Source organism: Poecilia formosa, unplaced genomic scaffold, assembly GCF_000485575.1.
Source record: "Poecilia formosa unplaced genomic scaffold, Poecilia_formosa-5.1.2 Scaffold98, whole genome shotgun sequence".
NCBI classification, from domain to species: Eukaryota; Metazoa; Chordata; class Actinopteri; order Cyprinodontiformes; family Poeciliidae; genus Poecilia; species Poecilia formosa.
In genome coordinates this window covers 389,638-403,815 of record NW_006800037.1, presented here as the reverse complement: position 1 = coordinate 403,815, position 14,178 = coordinate 389,638, and the positions used below count along the sequence as shown (strand labels likewise).

Here is a 14,178-nt window from a genome sequence, read left to right as displayed (position 1 = left end):
CAAACCTGACCTTCTCCATCTTTTCAGCACTTCTTAACAAAGTCCGAGCCGTCATTCTTTTGTTCTTTAACCTTGGCGCACGGCTTTTTAACTCTGTGTGAGGCTTTCATCTGATATCATACTCATTGGCTCAGTTTCTTGGCTAAAATCCCCCCTGAGTGCGCCGTGCGCGGGGGCGTGCGAGTGCATGAGCTCACATGCTCGGTGCCAGGGAGATGAGCAGACGCACCGCGCAGCAAGGCCTCTTTGATGCGGCGCCGTAGAGACCCACGGCAGGGCCGTACATTAATTGCAGCTTCTGAGCCGTTAATTTGGGAGAGTACGTTCAAGGACCCTCTTTTCCTCCACTTTCCAACAGCAACAGAGGCTAAACAAGCGTCCCCCTCAAGACTCATCCACTTTTTTTTTACCTCTTCTCGTGGCCTTCTGTCTGCTAAGTGCCTCTCCGGCCATACAATTCAGCTTAATCCACAAACATGTTTGCCCCTTTTGCTTCCCTTTCTTTCTCGACCACCGTCACCGAGCAAAGGGACAGTCGGTCACAGCTTCTGCACCGTTCTCCCACCTTCGCCAACTGGCAAGCGCTCCCTGCCAAAAAGCCAGAGTTTTCTTTTTTCTTTTTTTTTTCAGCCTGATTGATCCCCACAAGTTATTAAATGTACTGAGCTGATAATTAACTCAAATAACAAAATAAGTGGAATCGCAGCAGACATAAAGTGTGGATTACACAAACTATGAGTAGAGATCATCAACAGAAGCTATAAGCTACGGGTGGTAAACAATTCCGTCAAGAGCAGAAATATGACAACGAGAGCATTCCCATTTTGTTTTCGCAGCATCTCTGCGACCATAAAACCACAGGATAGAGCCGCGTTGGCTGAAAGTTCCCCTAAGAAATGAATCAGCTATAAAAACCGCAGCGGGATAACTGTAGTCTGCCCCGCAGGGCACGATCTCTCCAGATTCATGCTGTGCTGATGCGGGAAGTGATTCAGGATGTGTGTGGCCAGCATCTCTTCTCTGTTATGTCTCCCCTCCCCGCCACCCCATAAGGTAATTAAACCTGCACACTTATTAGTTATGAGCTTGTCAAAAGTAGACAGGGGCCTAAAAGCGAGAAAAAACATCTCGGGACGCGCTGGGTCAGGATCAAGTGCTGCTATTTTTATAACACCAGAGCAAAATAATGTAATTTCATAAGCCACAAGAAGTTCAGAAGGAATATTTTGACAAGACAATTATTAGTTGTGCACTGAGCAAATCTGGGAGTTTTTTTTTTTCTTTTTTTTTGGGAGTGTGGATGAAGAAAGTTTATTGCTAGAAAGAAACCTACAAGATGTAGGACATGTGGAAGAATGTACAACTAGCAGTTTTACCTAACATGCAAAATGCTACGGAAACCAGGAAACCAACACAGCACATTACCTTAAACACAACATGCCAACTGTGAATCACAGTAATGGTACCATCATGCTGCTGGGATGATTTTCATTAGGAAAAGCAGGAAATTTGGTCATAGCTGACTGGAAGACGGATGGAGCTTAAACAAATGATATGTTAGAGGCTGCACCAGGCTGAGGAAGAAAGAAATTTTGTTTGCCAAAATGTAAAAAAAAATACATAAGTAAATAAAAACAAAAAACAGAGGAAAGCAAGATAATTTCAGTGCAATTGCTGGCATCAAATATAAAGCTCAACGGTTTAGGCTTGGAGTGGATTGTTGGTGTTCAATTGTGCATGACAGCATATTATGCAAACTGCATTTAAATGTGCAGTTTGTATAAGCTTTTTGGTTATGTTGGGCCTTGTTGGAGTCCAATTTTGGTCAGAAAATGAGTCATTTGCCTCAGATTATAAAGAGAGTGTTAGAAACTGTGAAAAAGAGAAACCGACAGAAAGAGAGAGGGGTGTGGGGGTGAGCCTACGTGAATTCAAGCTGACTGACCATGAAAGACACTCAACCCACACTCACAAATTGTTAATTTGTGTCCAAGGAAGTAAACATCGGTGCCCGTCTCCGTCGTGTCTACCCGTCTTTTCATTCTGACCTGTAATGCCCGTGGTACGCTGCCAAGCGTTCATATACATGGAAATGTCTCTTTCCCAATGCAGAGAACACCCCCTCTGCCACACCCCCCCTCTGGGACTTTTGTTCAGATATAGGAAAGAGACACTTTTACATACACATGAGCAGAGAGGAAGAAGCCGTGCCTGTGGAAGTACACTAAGCCTACATGGAAAGCCAGTTTTCCCCCCAACCAGAGTCATCTTTATTCAACAGCCACTTGGCCTTTGGTGATAGCAGCTGCATTCTCTGTTCCTGTCATACTGCACCACCTCGGGCTTACACAACATGATGCGGCTCCAACTTCTCCAAGACAATATGTCACAGTTAAAGTGCATTGGCAAAAAATACTGAAATCATAGCGTTCCTTAGGAAAACTCTGAGGAGAGCCTAGCCTGTGGCTCCTGATGAGAGCAACTGTATATAAAAAAAGAAGAAAATGAAAAGAGTTTTCAAAGAAAAATGAAGGCGTGCTTATTACTGACTGCATCGAGCTTCTGTCTTTGAACTCTCATCTACTGCTTGGGCTTTTGCAGTGGATGTGTAAGAAAAAATGAAGAAGAGAGTGAAAGGAAGATGGTGCTGGGGAAAAAAAAAACATGTGATTAAAAGATAAAAGGGAAAGAGCAGATGATGAGGGAGCAGCATTGTGTGATTAAATGGCAGAGGTGATCCCATTGGACCACAGCCATTATTGCATTTTAATAGACGACAGGGTTGATCCTTGACCCGTTTTGAGGCAGGGGTAGCGTTTAGTGCACACGGCTCTCCTTGATACACCTCCAACCTGCAGGGCATGTGGGCATTAGAAGTAACGCGAGCTGTGCGAGGCCTTGAAGGGTCACAAGCAAATGGCTTCATTCTCCTTCCACAGCATCTCAAGCAGCAGCCTTGGGCAAATAACAACAACCAAAGCATCTGTGTGTGTGTGTGTGTGTGTGTGTGTGTGTGTCAAAGAAGATTTCAAAATGCAAGCAGCGCAATTTAATCTACGTCTTTAATCCATACATTTCAAAGTGCTTTCCGACTCTTTCCCCAACAACCAAGTTCCCTTCACCCTGCTGTCCCCCTTGCCCCCCCCACCCCCTTCAAAAAGAAAAAAAAAAAAAAAAAAAAAAAAAATCGACCTTCAATCATCAGTTCCTCCTTTTCACCTTCTCTTTCTTCCAGCTCCACATGCTAAGTGGGGACATTGTTACGGTCAATTTGTCCCATTCAGGGTCCCGGTGGGCAGTGTCCCTGCCGTGACAGCCCGCAGACAGAGACCACACTGCCTGGGAGGCCTTGACATCAAGGTCTGGAGCAAGCTTGGAATGAGGAGGACGAGGAGGAGGAAGGGGGGAGAAAAAGTGCAAGGCAGAGGAAAGAAAAGGGAGGGAGAAATTAGAGAGGCGAGGTGATGAGGGAAGTGCTGGAATGGAGACAGAATGTGTGAAGGAAAACAAGTTTTGGGGGAATGCTGCAGCAAAAGAATGCAGAGGGAAAGAAAAGGAGGCAGGGGTCCCCTGGTTTAATGCAAACCCAAAGATTATGCTCAGGGTTGTTTCAAAGCTGTCCATCAATCCCAGGTTTGATGCAGTAGGTGATGACAGCTTTGCTTACACAGAAGAAAACCTAAATGCATGATTTATGGTTCTGCATTCATGTTCATTTGCATAGATCTACGCGTCGCAGGAACTCTGTCAGCACAGCGGCCTGAATATACACGCCGTTTCTTAGTTTGAGACTGTGTCCAGGTCAACGGCTACAGAAGTTGCCCCCAATCAGAAAGATGTCAACAGCAGTCGAGGTCGCTGCGAAGACAAACAACAAACCCCGGGTTTAAAACGTATGGCTAGCGAGGGACTTTTTTTAAGAGTGCCTCTGCCAGCTTTCTTGGCTCTGATCGCCCAGACAGGCTTTCAATCAAAAAGCATCACCTTGCGTTTAAATACTGCACAGTCAATGGACAGTGTCTCCGATCGATGCAGTGACATTAGCCATTTCATTAATTCAAATCAACGTGCTGCTCATTTATCTTGAAAATAATGTGATAATTTAAGGGAGACTATGTCTTAAACAGAAATGCGCCCGTTTAATCAGGGTGATTGACTAGCGATGGTGGACAAAAGCCAAGTTTAGAAACGGAAAACCTTCAAAAATGCTTCTAAAGCGTGACAAGCGCGAGTCACCCTGCTGTTTTTAGTGGGAAGTGTTAAGTTTGGCAATAACAAATTTGAATTACTGATGGAAATTTGGGAGTGTTTTTTTTTATCTAAAGTAGTAAAGCTACAGAACAATTAAACTGTTATAATCTTAAAATAAATAAATGAAATGAAAGTGACAGCAAATTTAACAAACGAAGTTGAACACTGAACTACAGACACCCTTGATACAAGCTGACAGACAAACTTCAGATCACTGTCAAGTGAATGTTTTTAATATCCCAATTTTAATGAATGTGGCAAAAATGACACGTAAACCATTTAAAAGTTTTAAACAGAAATATATTAAAACGTCTATGTTTATGCATTGCGATTCATATTTTTACAACAGGACGTCTGATGATATCGTTTCATTTTGCTTTGATTAGTCCTATGTTTTTAGGTTGTTCATATGTTTTAGCTGAACAAACCACACTCAGCTAAAACAAAATTGTTCTGTACAGGTTACTGAGCCCTGGTTTACATGGAGGTAAAAAGACTGGGATGTCGGCACAAAGCAAAACAGAAGTTTGTTTCAAACAAAGGCTTCAAAACGTTACCACCAAAAGTTTTGATTTCTTTGGTTTGCTTTCAACAAATATTTTCACATCGATCCTTAAAGACAGACAGCTGAGTGGTGGTTATGCTGCATAACGCGCCTGTCCTACATCTGTGGAGCAACTCTGAGTTAAAAAGTCAGAGCATTAATAGTAGCGGTTGAAATTACTGATATCAGCTAGTGCAGCAGCTAGCTACAATGTGCCAAGGCTGGTGAGGAGACACTGCTGACCAAGCAATCACGCCGATTTCTTATAGGCGAGTACGCCTGCCGTTTGGGCTCCCAGGTTTCTGAGAGGTGGTGCTGTGTGATCTAAAGGAGAATACTGCTTCAATGTGCTTTAAAAATTAATACCTGACTTGTTAATTGTTCTCATGTGAAAATACATTGAAAAATTGAAGGGATAGGACTTCAAAGCACATCGTCACTTTAGCGGCGCTAAACTACAGTATGACTTGTCCTACCATGTGGGAACTGCCCCGGGCACACAGGTGAAGTTAACCCCCCCCCGCCAACACGATTCGGCAAAGACGAGGGATTAAGTGACTGTGTAAAGGCACCTGTTATTTCTGCACACAGGACACAGCATTTGCTCCGAAGCAAGAGGCCCGGAGCGGCTGTTAGCATCAGAAGCGAGGCTCAAACAGGGCACCCATTCAACCAAGGCTGGCAGTGCTGAATCACACTCAGACAGACTGACTCACACATGTGCACACATACAGAGTCCGTACAATACAGGAAGGCAAACAGACACAACAAGATAGACACCGACCCTTATGTTTCTCTCTGATGGACACGGACAAACTCTCACCCTGCCGTTCTCTCCCGTGTCTTTGATCCCCCCACACACACACACACACACACACACACACACGACTTCTTCAAACTAATTGCCAATTCAGACTCCAGAGTCGAGACAGCGGGAATCTGTCAGGGGCCCCGTGTATGGGAAGCGATGTTGCAGATCTCCTTAAATGAGCTAACTTTATAATAAATCACTGGGCACTGCTAGCCAAGGATTAGGCAAGCTCCAGCGAGCAGTTTGTTAAGCTGCAGAGAGAAGCAGCACTGGGGATGGAGAGAGGCCCGCCAAAACTGACATCAGCTCCAGGACCTTGGAACAGTAAACCCTCCCATGCCGCCTGGTTTCTTGGGCACACATTTAGCCTTGTTATCAGAGTTCTCCGCTGACACAAAATCCCAGCGCTATTAGGCCTTTACATGGAATTATGGCGTTTGCTTCTGTAGGGGATTTTAGACTAAACACTTATTGTCCAGAACACGAGCTCTACCCTCAGGTAGCCAGTTTTTCAAAGTGCTCTCTCCTTACGTTTGCCCTAAATCTCTTTTCTGCACCGTCTTGCATCCAACTGAGTCATTTCTCTTGGAAGGAGTAATGCTTCCTACAGTGAGGTTATTTATACATGGACCTGCACAATATTTATCCCCTCTCCTGCACATGCGGAAGAACAGCAGATAAGAATAATCACTTCTTCTAGCAAATTTCCTCACCGATTTAAGGGTTATCACTGATTCAGTGTTACTGGATATCTTACGAAACTGCAAGAGAAGCATATCAAGAAAAGCAGCTTATGTTTTCAAAGTGAAACTAAAGGGAGCCTTCAGCAGCTTTTTAGTTCGGATACCCTTCCTCTTCATCTTTTATAAGGATAGACAGCGAACATACTTCAATCTAAACTTGGCCACTAAACAAATTAGATTACCACACACAGATCACAGATCAAGCCATGTAGATTATTCCTCTTTTGTCTTTTAATTTGCCGCTTGTGACACAACTTCTCGTATAATTGCTAGGCGACGAGGGACGAGCACATCAGTGGAATGCGACTTTGATTCTCTTTCACAGTTATCTCGAGAAAGCTGCAAAGTATAGATGATTACATCTATACTTTGTATGGTCATTTGAGGTTTCATTTAATACTTATTCCTTAGATCTAACGCGGTTTGCAAATGCATTCATTGCCCCTATAAATGTAACATTTTGTCATTTACAACCCAAGACTTCAAAGTGTTCAGTAGGATTGTTATGTGATAAACCAACAACAACAAAAAAACGTGCTTAACTACAGAGGGTAAGGAAAATAACACATGGTTCTCAAAATGTATAATATATTAAAAGTCAATCCTTTTAGAAACTCGCTGGAATTTCAGCTGAAAAACATTTCAGGCTATGTCTTTACCAGCTTTGCAAAACTATGAACATTCTTGCTCATTCTCTTTTATAAATTAACTCGAGCTCAGTCAGACCAAATGAAGAGATTCTGGGAATGTGAGTTTTCCCTTTTTCCTATTCTTGTCCGAGATTCTCAACAAGATGCAGGTCTGGACTTTGACTAAATTTGATGTAAACCATTCAATCTTTAGCTAATCCTGTGATCTTTCACCAGCTTCTCTGTACCTGCTAAAGAAAAGCAGGTCCAAAAGCTTGGCCTTGCCACCAACACCGTCACTGTGTAGATGGTGAGCTCCAATTAGTTTGTGATGTTGATTTCGTGAATAGATACACCTACCAAAACCTACTTGCCACCTTACAAATTATTTTATTTTCCTGTTTCCATCACACTTAAAAGATTTCACAAGATCAAGCAAAACGTCCTGCTCCACCATGGGTCACCTTGATGTGTTCTGGGTAATGCCTACTGTTCTGCTTTGCTTGTAGGTTGCACTTGAAAATTTTTATCTCACTTGACAAAATGATCTTCTTCCACACGTCTATTGTGCTTTGAACGGTGGCTATTTAATTTTTTCACGATTGTCAAGGCTACGTTTGTGGAGTAAAAAAAAATATATATATATATATTCTCGTTGTCCTGTTAACAGATCATTCCAACTTAGATTTGGATCTATGGAGCTCCTCCAGTTTCCTCGAGCCTTTTGGCCGCTTCTCGTATGAATGTTCTCCTGTGATGAATGTTGTCAGTCTAGGTGAGTGGCCAAAAGTATGAAGGCGTGTCATATTCTTTCCATTTTCTGATGTTGGGTCAGACCAGTGCGCTCTTTGAAATCAAAGGTGGTTTGAACTAACCCCGTTTTTAAATTTCTTAAACTCATCCCTGACCCGTGCTGTGTGTTTATTTAGGGCTAACAGAGCATAAGAGACGGAATACAAACTCGTGCCACAGTTTTCCAATTCCCCAATGCTTTTAACAACCATGCATCTTGTCCTTTTCACTTCACAATTAGAAGCTACTTTATGTTGGTCATAAAAAAACTTGAACTAAAACTAGGATGACAAAATGTGAACAACGTCACCCGTGTGAATGCTGTCAAGACACTGCACCGTCTATTAATTTATAAAAAATAAAAAAAAAGACCAAGCCTGATCCAGCACGTCATTGCCTGATGCAAGCAGCAGGGGGAAAAATGATCCTATGTGCAACCTCCAGCCGCCTCCCTGAGCTCCGGCTGCCAGAGCAGGCGACACCCCAGAGGAAAAGGAATTAAAGAGCCTCTTTTACACCAAGGTTGATTGATACTGTTAAGAGTGACAGCAAGGTTAAAGGAGCTGCTGGTCTTCTATCCTCACACTGGACTGCCTCACTTTCTTTAGATGCCTCTCTCCCTCTCTCTCTCTCTCGCCCCCTGTAACTCTTCACTTATCTCCTCTCACACAAACTGGGGCTCATTTTTAAGAGCACCCCTTTCCCCCTGGGGGCTTTAGTTAGTTCTCCATCTCTCTTTTCCAGTCCACAAACCTCAGCACCGGACAAAAGGCAGCTTGAAAGGCAATTTGAATTTGAAACAGAGGGGGGACACAGGAAAAAATGTGTAAGTCCCAAATGGGAAAACTTGAGGCGACTTGGAGCCAGCTAGGGTAGGAGCAGGGCGTTAATCGTAAACTCAGCGTACAGTGTTAAGACTAGATCCTGCAGAGAAAGGAGAGGGACATGGTACAGCCTCCAGGCGTAATTGTAATGGACATTAGAGATCCGGAAGGTTGGACTGTTAAACAGACGACAGATAAGAGGAAAAAACCTCCAGTGCAATTCTGCAACACATAATTTAAAAATGAAATTCAAGCTCCAATGAAGTGCGAGCTTGTCAAATTACACGGTTTCTTTAAGAAACTGAGTTTATTGGTTTCAATTGACGGAGAACAACAAAAATCCCCATCATGATACATTTGATATGTGGATGGAGATGGCTCAAATCTAGTTTTCAGTGCGGCTGCAAGCTACGCAGTATGAAATTGGACGCGCAGATGCCACAGATTGCACCCACTACTGACTACGAGATGAGTTGGTTCAATTTAGATAACTGGATCCCCTCCGCTAATCAATGCATCCGAAACATTAAGGCGAGACACGGAGCCAAAGCAGCGCACCACCAGCGCCACCCCAGCGCAGCCCTTCACCGGACCCCTCGGATCACTTACCTCTGATTACCAGGAGGGAAAAAGCGCCGCCGAGGCAACAACAGTATGACTCAATTGTCTCTGTCCCACTTGGTACCAAATATCCGAGCGCGATCTAGAGCGTTATCAGATCCCGTGTTGGGCTTTAGAAAGTGTCCCTTCCTGTCGCACCTGTCTCTGGCGAAGAAGAAAAAAAAGAAAAAAGAAAAAGAAAAAACTGTTCCCGACATCCATAAGAAGACAACTGTCTCAGCGGCTGGCGTGTCTCCGTACCCTCTTTTGACGGGTCTCAGCATTCACATATGCACGCACACATGCACCACCTGTCTCTTCCCGGTGCAGAGCAGCCCACAAAGAGCGCCTATGTGGCGCAACGACACATGGTCAGTCTCTGCTGCAATATACTCCCTCGAACCGAGATCTCAAAGTAGTCTGTAGGCAGTGGTTGGTTAAAAACAAAAGAAAACAGAACAGCAAGACGGAACAATTAAAAATAAAAAGACAAACACATCCGTTTGGAAATCACATCTGCCTCTTCAGCCGCTCCAGTTGTGAGATCATGTCTCTGCTGTACCCAACAATAGTTGGTATATTTATTTCTCCCGCTGCGCACCGCCGCTGCTCGGTCTCTGTCTCTGCTGCGTGCTCTCCACCTCAGCTCTCAGTGTTTTGGGGTTGGGGGGGGGGGGTGTTGGGACGCTGCGCTCTCTCCACTTCCACGTACAGGCAGAAATCCCATTCATCGGCTGATTGAAAAGAAAAAAAAAAAAAACAGTTCCTGCTCCCTTAAGCTGCGCTCCGGAGCTTCGATGAGGTGGGAGGACCGATGGGTTAGACTCCGAGCACCAGTATCCACAGCGCTGCTGTCATCCCCGAGACGCCTGGAGACTGTTCGTGCCAAAACCTGAAGCAGAATTACGCACCGGCTGGACTGGAACTGATTAGGGACTAATTAGGGTTAATTGGGAGTGTTGGCGTTGCCAAAAATATCACCCATGTCAAAGTTAGGTTAAACACGCGAGGACTCTTTTGGAGACCTGAAATTCTTTAGGTTCATTTCTGTTAAAAACTAAGACAAAACTTAACAGGGAAACTTGGTTTACCATCCTTTTTAGGCTGATTACAATGAATTTCACATTTCCGATCTAAATATTGAAGCGAAAATCAATGGTTTTCAATTTTATTTTTTTATTAAAAATATGAATGAGTGTGTTACCTTTTCATTCAACCTTTGTAGTTATTGCAGCAGTAATTGTTTTGGGTATTTTTTGTTTCTTTTTTACAAGCCATACTTATTTTTTTAGAGCATCTTTGGACACAAAATTTTATGTCTTACCCCAGAATTTTTGATGAATTTATGTTAGAACTTTGACTTGGTCATTCTAACAGACAAAGTCGCTTTGATTTAGCCATTTATGGAGTCCTGGTTGAATATTTAAGATGGTTGTCATTACCTTTTGCGGCATCCCAGTGCTTTTCTGCTGGCATTGTCCTGAACTTGGCATTATACATCCCCACATCAACTCCAACCACCTTTCCTATCCCCGCTGTAGAAAAGCTTCACCATGTTTCACTGTCAGGATGCCATGTCCCAGTTGATGTGTGGAATTGGTTTAGCATTCATAGCATTTAGCATGTTTGTCACAGAGAGCGTCTTTAATCTTATCTGACCATACCACATTCTTTTACATGTTTAATGTCTTCCATATTGCTTGTGGCGACTTAAAGCTGAAGTTTCTATAGCCAGTCTTAATTAAAGATTACATTTACACACAACTAATAGCTGTGGCGTCAACAGATTCCCTTGCCTGAGCTGCATATCTTTGCAGCGCCTCCAGAGTTACCCTACAGATCTTCTCTGTCAATGTTTTCCTGGTCTGGCCTATTAATTCAGGTGCATGGCCAGCCCAAACCATGCAAGAGTGCCATCTTAAAATCCAATAAAATAAGTGCAATTGATTACAACACAATTTAAAAAAACAAACAAAAAAAAACATTCAAAAAGAGCATTCTCTGTGTTTTCTTGGCATTTGGAGCGTGAAAAGAACCACGTCAAATTTTGAAGTGGATGTGGCCAAATCCAGCAGGCTTCTGAAAAAACAAAACCAGCCTTGTAGCTGAGAAGAATGCAGCCACCATTTTCAGGACTCCCTCATTCTCAAGTCCCAGCTCTCTCTTGTCTTTTTCTGGTTCATAAATCCTTTGCTTTCATGCCCTGACGCCTAAACCAACCCTAACCTCGACATCTAATTCCGACCCATTCCCAAAGAGACCGGGGTACAAATAGAAAACTCGTTGAGCATGAAACCGGCAGATAATATATCAGCCAGAAAAGAAATAAACTGCCACAACCAACACCTTTTTTTGACATATTTGACATATGACACCTGGGCAGCTGCCCAGGTCAGCATTAGCCAGAAGTACCAGACAGAGAAAAAAAAAAAAAAAAGATATCTACCCATCAGTTTCAGTTTATGCTTGTGTAGCCAATTCAGAGTTGTTTGTATTTTACCCCTCACAAGAAATTTTAACCATTTTCTGCAGCTTGATTAAACCGAGTGACAGAAGGAGGGGCTCACGTCTGGGGCCATTCTTGCAGGAAATACTATGGCAGCTTTTGTCATGACAACTGATTAATAAAAATCACTTGGTTGTATTTTAGTCAATGTTTGACTGAGCCAACGTGTTCACTTAAATTTTACAGGATCTTTAGGTAGAGATTTTAATTGATGTTGGAATTTAGCAAATACTGAACAGTGAAAAATATTTATATATGGTTGATGACAATTAAAAAAAGGAATTCATTTTCCTGATGGACTGTATCAAAATTCATAAAGTCTTGTGGTTATAAAAACAGTGGCATTAAAATTAAGTAGGAGGTTTTATTCGTGACATATCTTGTGCTGATGTTGGAGGAAAAAAGAAAATCACGGGGCTGCTCCGAAGCATTTTCCCCCAAAAATTATCTTTTGTATCTGAAAGATCAGGTGGTCAAACAACAGGGAAATTTACCTCGGAGCGGCTCCGTAAGTCACAAAGTGGCTCCAGAATAGGCTGCACAGACAAAGCACAGAGACAGTCTGCAATTTAATTTCACAAGATTTCAGTCCGTTTATCTTCGTTTTCACGGTGACGTAGCTTCATATTTGTAGAACACGCTTACAAGCAAAATGTTTTAGTCAGAGATCCTGGAAGTCTGTCTTACAAAAGTCCATATAAACCCTTTGAACTTGGGAAAAAAAAGAAAGATTGTAATCAGATCTGAAATATAATTGATATTCACATAATGTTTTAAAAGATTAAAGATTATATATATATATGTGTGTGTATGTATACCACAGGGGTAATTTAAGTGGATACGTCTGGTGCTTCATGTGCAAAAGCAGTCAAAAGCCCACTGGACCTTTCCATCAAATTGCAGAAGCCACTTTTAAGATTTGATGTATGAATAATTAATATCTGAAATAATGACTACGACTGGCTGAAGGTTCCTGTGCCTAGTGCTCCCTTCACAATCCCAACAAATCTGCTCCTCTGCAGCCTGTCAGCCTTCAGACAAGCTGCAGATCAGCTGTGGTAAATCAGACAGCACAGCCTCTGTGTGTGTGTGCGTGCAAGTGTGTGTGTGTGTGTGTGTGTGCGTGTGTGTGTGTGTGTGTGTGTGTGTGTGTGTGTGTGGGAGGACACACACAAACAAGAAAACCACACCGTATATTATCTAACCTAACATAATGACCTGCTCGTTATATGCATGCATGAGTTTTTTCGTCATGCAGCAAGAAAACCTTCAAAAGTCTTGAATGTGAAGTTGATTAAATGTCCCATTCTTGTCTGACTTTCATATTTTTGGAGGACATTGTTTTGTTGTTCAGTATTTGGTCGTCCCCCGCGCCCCCTCCCCCCTTATCTTTATTTACACAGGCAAAATTCTGTGTTCCCAAGCAGTGTAATACTCATTAACATTATTCATCCAGCTTATCGCCAAATACCACCTCTAACTTTGCCGCTTCTGCAATTACAACTTAAAACAAAAACTGCATTATGGCAGAAAAAAAACGTGCCGAGAACAGAGGACACCTCTTTTTGGCAGTGGCATCGTTATTCAGGCCCCATAAAACTGTGGAATATTGATGAGCTCTTCCTTCTTCCTTGAATTCTGCTTTCACCTGAATGTTTCGTGTGTCTGCAAGAACTTAAACCAATAAGTTTTTTTTTTGTTTTTTTTTTCAAAAGATGCTGTCAATGGAGCTTCTCGGGTCATAATGAGCATGACTAAACTGGTGCAACGTAGAAAAAGAAGAGACATTTCCATTTTTCTGGAAGGATTTATAGAGTATATTCACAATGAAAAGACTCCCCAAAGAACTGATCTTAGAGCCAATACAGTTAGGGACTTTTTATTCTATTTTAAATGTTGAGTGCATTTTTTTCCCCCAAGATTAATAGTTTGTCAAACCAATAACCTGGTCCAGTTAGGTTCAAATCCATCCCTTAACCTTTTTGAAGTTGTCCTTTTTATTGAGTAACAAAAGATAACAAGCGTGAACAGATAGAATTCTTATTTTTTTTTTGTTGTTTTTTTTAAGGAAGGGGAAAAGTTAGCAAAACCTAATCCAAATCTGATTGTTTTTGAAATCATGCTTTTAAAAACTGGGCCATTAACACTGGTAACCTACCTATGCCATGATAAAGAACAGGAAAAAAACAAAAACGAAATCAGTCAATTGGGTCAAACTGAATCAACCTGTTGTGTTAAATCAATCTCAGACCCTTTTTGGTCTCTGGCCAAATTGGTTTGTTTTTAACATAACAGCTTTTAAAATACAGGATGTGTTCCCATCTACACTCCTGTAGATGTTGCATTTATATAAGCAAGAATTACTGCGTTAAAGTTTGACCAGTCTCACTTTTTGTGCACAGATTTGGTCATTTCTCCTTAACTAAAAGCATGTTTCTAAAACACAAGTAATAAAGTGGCTTCAGATTTGTGGAGGGG

At 42.3% G+C, this 14,178-nt stretch overlaps 1 protein-coding gene across 1 annotated transcript in view; it reads right to left on the bottom strand.

The window, feature by feature from the left end:
- The window catches only part of sema6bb (sema domain, transmembrane domain (TM), and cytoplasmic domain, (semaphorin) 6Bb), a 170,049-nt gene extending 159,974 nt beyond the window's left edge, over positions 1–10,075 (bottom strand). The window contains exon 1 of the mRNA XM_007558652.2: positions 9,204–10,075. The gene's annotated coding sequence lies outside the window, so the exon portion shown is untranslated. The remainder of the gene's footprint in view (positions 1–9,203) is intronic.
- Between the last annotated feature and the right edge of the window lie 4,103 nt (positions 10,076–14,178).